Source organism: Mus pahari, chromosome 3 (genome assembly GCF_900095145.1).
Source record: "Mus pahari chromosome 3, PAHARI_EIJ_v1.1, whole genome shotgun sequence".
In the NCBI taxonomy this organism is placed as follows: Eukaryota; Metazoa; Chordata; class Mammalia; order Rodentia; family Muridae; genus Mus; species Mus pahari.
In genome coordinates, this window is record NC_034592.1 from 7,652,524 (window position 1) to 7,657,335 (window position 4,812).

A 4,812-nucleotide genomic window follows, 5' to 3' on the forward strand; every position below is an offset into this window, starting at 1 on the left:
TTTTGTTTTGTTTTGTTTTGTTTTGTTTTTTTAAATTGTCTCCAAGTTTCACTTTTTAAATGTTTTTCCTGCATGTTTGTGTGTGTAGCACATGTATGCAATATGTACAGAGGCTGGAGGGAGGTATCGGATACCCTGAGACTGGGAGGCTAGGGGAGGGCATCAGATACCCTGGGACAGGAATTATGGCTAGGAGCTGTAAGGGTCCATGACTAGCTGAAGAATGACACCTAGGACTCAAATAGTCTGTAAATGTAATGAGTGTTTTATTCTGCAGAAGTCCAGCATGCTGGGGTCTCTCATTACCAAGATAGAGAAACAATCAAGTGAGCTCTCAGGCTCCATTTAAAGCACCTTGGAATTCCAGGGTAGAGGAGCTTTATCTTACTGGATCTCTAAGCATTCCAAGAATCATTACTGGGGCATGGAGCTGGAAACTGTTGCTGAGGAATCCCGGAGTAGGTAGGCTTTGTCTTACTCTATCACTAAGGACATTGTAGGGGCTGGCTGGAAACTGCTAGCCCATTGTCCTTGCTTCAGGCCAGGTAGTAGGGCAGTTTCTTATAACCTGTCTGAAGTCTGGGCTTTTAGACCTAATCTCCTGAACTGCCAATTTGAAGCCTGTCCTAGAGTCAGCCTGTCTCATCAGAGCTACAATGTGGGTGCCGGGAAGTGAACCTGGGTCCTCTTGAAGAGCTCCCAGTGCTCTCAACTGCTGAGCCATCTCTCCAGCCCCAGCACTACATTCTTACACTTCCTTTTGTCCATTACCTAGAAATTATTTTCTCAACTATTTCTGTCCAGTTGCTATGTTACAGGGTCTAGTTAAATTCCTTAATTTCTTTTCATATATCCCTTTAATATTTTTATTTCTTAATTCTCAGGTATTTATCTTCTCATTACTTTAATTTTTCTATTCTCAGGACTGTTGAATTTTCTGCTTGTTAATTAGAAAATATATCCTCTGAATTTTTGTTTCATTTTAAATATGAAAACCACAGAATGAACTCGCTTAAAATGTATGTTTCTATGTTTTGTTAAGTTAAATAATTTACGATGTTTATAAGAGCAAGTGTCAATGTTTTTCAACTCATAAAACTCTGAAAGTCATTTATATGAAGTATTTATACAATTTTACTAAGTACATGTCAGTTTTTCCTCTCAAATTTATAGTTAGTATTATATATAATTCTTCACATACATGGATTTATTCATATGCTGACAAAAAATAACAAATACAATTGGGTTACATGTTATTTCAATCAGGGAAACAAACAGGTTCCCTTTTCTGAGTTCTTGGTCTCATTTGATAAAAGAATTTTAAAACAGACACAGAAAGATGCTCTAAGTCCATTTTATTAGAGTTTGAGATAAGAACAAAAAGGTTGGAAGCTATAAATCTCAGCAGTTTTCAGGAGGATGAAAATGGAGAAGAGAGAGAAAGACAGAGGGGGGATGAAGGAGGAAGGTGAGGGGAGAGTGAAGAGGAGGGAGAGGGAAATGGAGGGGGAAATGGAGGGGTAGGGGAAGAGGGGGGAGAGAGGGATGAAAGCATGTTTAATAACAGAAGCTGGAAAGCAGCTGCATGGAAGAAAGGGCCTCTAGAAAAGACCATAGTGCCAGGGAAAGCGTGCTTATAGACTCTGCAAGTAGGTCGGCTGAAGGAGGGGCTTCTGGGAAGGATGAGTGCATTGTCTCATTAAGGGAATAATTATTCCTCCCATCACCTTGGCTTATTTCTGGATGAGTCAACTTTCCTGAAGGGTTGGGCAAATAACAGCCATGGCTGCATTAACTCTTAATGGCAGAAATAGTCATATGGAATGTTCTTATCTTTGGAGTAGACCAGAATGCCATCTCTCTACCCACGGGCAGGAGTAGAACTTAGATTCCATTCTTTGACCACGAAAAAATAATGTTCCTTGGTGGGCATCAACATAGTCCCAATACTTCTACCTTCTCATGTGCTAGTTTAAATTCTAGAAAGAGGCAGTTGAAATGTTTCCCTTTTCATCGTTTGCTGGGAAACAGGAGGTGGAATCCAAAGCCAGAAACACTTTTATGAGAATTTCCCTTAGTCTGTTTGTTCTAACTTATGGCAATGAAATTATTGCAAGGATCTGGAAATCCCAGTAATAATTTTATAAACTCAGATTTCTCTTCTGCAGCACATCTTGAAGACTTTCTATGGGGGTGATTTTAGCTGAGATTTCTAACAGTAGGTATTCAGAACCTGAACTGGCCAGTCAGGACCCTCAGTGGAGGGATAAAGACACCAACCCATCCACAAAACTTTTGACCCCAATTTTGTCTTGTCTACAAGAAGTGCAGGGACAAAGATGGAGCAGAGACTAAGGGAATGGCCAACCAATAACCAGCTCAACTTGAGACCCATGGGCAAGCACCAATCCCTGACACTATTAATGGTACTCTGTTATGCTTGCACGCAAGAGCCTAGCATAACTGTCCTCTGAGAGGCTTCCATGATCAGATGACTGAAACAGATGTAGAGCCAAACATTGGATGAAGCTTGGGGACTTATGGAAGAATTAGGGGAAGAATCAAGGGTCCTTGAGGGGATAAGAACTCCACCAGAAGACCAACAGAGCCAAGTCCCATGCACATAAGAACCAGGTATAAAGTACAGGCTTCATGTGGGTCCCTCAACAACTGGAGCAGGAGCTATCCATAAAACTGTTGCCTATTTGTGGATCCTGTTCCTCTAACAGGGCTTCCTTGTCTGGCCTCAGTGGGAGAGGATGTGCCTAGGACTACAGAAACTTGATGTACCATGGTGTGGGGATACCCAGGCAGGACTTAAACCCTCTCACAAAGAGAAGAAGGCATGGAGTGGACCCCATGTGTAAGGGAAGGCAGGAGGAGGGGGGCAAGGATCAGGATGTAAAATAAATAAATAAATAAATAAATAAATAAATAAATAAATAAATAAATAAAAATAAGTTAATGGGGAAAATGTTACAAAAAAAAAAAAAAAAAAAAAAAGAGTATTGAAATCCATTGGTAAACCCTCTGCCACAGTGCTCCTTACCCAAATTCCTCCTGGAGAGAACTGGTCTCCCCGCAGTACTGACACACAGGCTTGCGGGAGGGAGAAGCCAAAGTCAGATACAGCAATATCAACTAATACCAGAGATAATGAGATGGCAAAAGGCAAGTGCAAGAACATTAGAAACAGGAAACAAGACTACTTGGTATCATCAAAACCAGTTCTCCCACCACAGTGAACCCTGGTTACCCCAACACACCAGAAAAGCAAGACTCTGATTTAAAATAACATCTCATGATGATAATAGAAAAATTTAAGAAGGACATAAATAACTCCTTTAAAGAAATACAAGAGAACACAGATAAACAGGTAGAAGACCTTAAAGAGGAGACACAAAAATCCATTAAAAATTATAGGAAAACACAATGAAAAGGTAAAGGAACTGAAGAAAACCATGCAAGATCTAAAAATGGAAACAGAAACAATAAAGAAATCACAAAGCAAAACAACACTTGAGATAGAAAACCTAGGAAAGAGACCTGGAGCCATAGATGCAAGCATCACCAAAAGAACAAGAGAGATGAAAGAGAGGATCTCAGGGGCAGAAGATACCATAGAAAACACTGATACAACCATCAAAGAAAATGAAAAATGCACAAAGCTCCTAACCCAAAGCATCCAGGAAATCCAGGACACAATGGGAAGACCAAACCTAAGAATAATAGGTATAGAAGAGAGTAAAGATTCCCAACTTAAAGGGCCAGTAAATATCTTCAACAAAATTATAAAAGAAGAAAACGTCCCTAACCTAAAAAAGGAGATGCCCATGAACATACAAGAAGCCTACAGAACTCCTAATAGACTGGACCAGAAAAGAAATTCCTCCCATCACATAATAATCAAAACACCAAATGCACTAAACAAAGAAAGAATTTTTTAAAGCAGTAAGGGGAAAAGGTCAAGTAACATAAAGGCAGACCTATCAGAATTACACCAGACTTCTCACCAGAGACTTTCATAAAAGCCAGAAGATCCTGGGCAGATCTCATACTGTCCCTAAGAGAACACATATGCCAACCCAGACTACTATACCCAACAAAACTCTCATGATGGGAATGGGAAATCCAAGAATCTAGTGGTTGCTTAGTCCCGGTAGGCTAGTCATTTCAGCTGGTCTTCTGTAGAAGTAGGTTCCAACAGATGCAAGTAAGTGCAAGCAGGAGAAGAGTGAGTCTTCCTTCATCCAATGCCTTATGTAGGTCTCCAGCAGAAAGTGTGGCCCAGAATAAAGATGTGGACACCTGGATATGGGACTTGCTTTGTCCTAGGCTGACCTTGAACTCAGATATCTCCTTGCATTCATCTCCTGGGATTAGAGGCATGTACTACCTTGCCTGGGTCTAAGCTTTTTATAGCCACTATGCCTCAAGATCTCCATGCCAAGATCCAGGTTAGAAACTTGTGTCTTCCAGACTCAAGATCAGGATCACAGATGAGCCCACCCATTCTGGATTGCAGTTCATTCCATATATAGTGAAGTTGACAACCAGGAATAGGCATTACAATACCTAATTATAGATGTGGATTCTCCTATCATTTTTAATTTGAAATATTCTCAAGTGTATCAAAATGCTCATATGCCATAATTTCCCATCTCAACAACTTTCTGAGTGTTTAGAATCAAACATGTGCATTGTTGTATTATCCTAATCCAACACTTTTCCTTCTTACAAAGTGATCCATTAAACAGTACCTCCTGATCTCTCTCTCTCTCTCTCTCTCTCTCTCTCTCTCTCTCTCTCTCT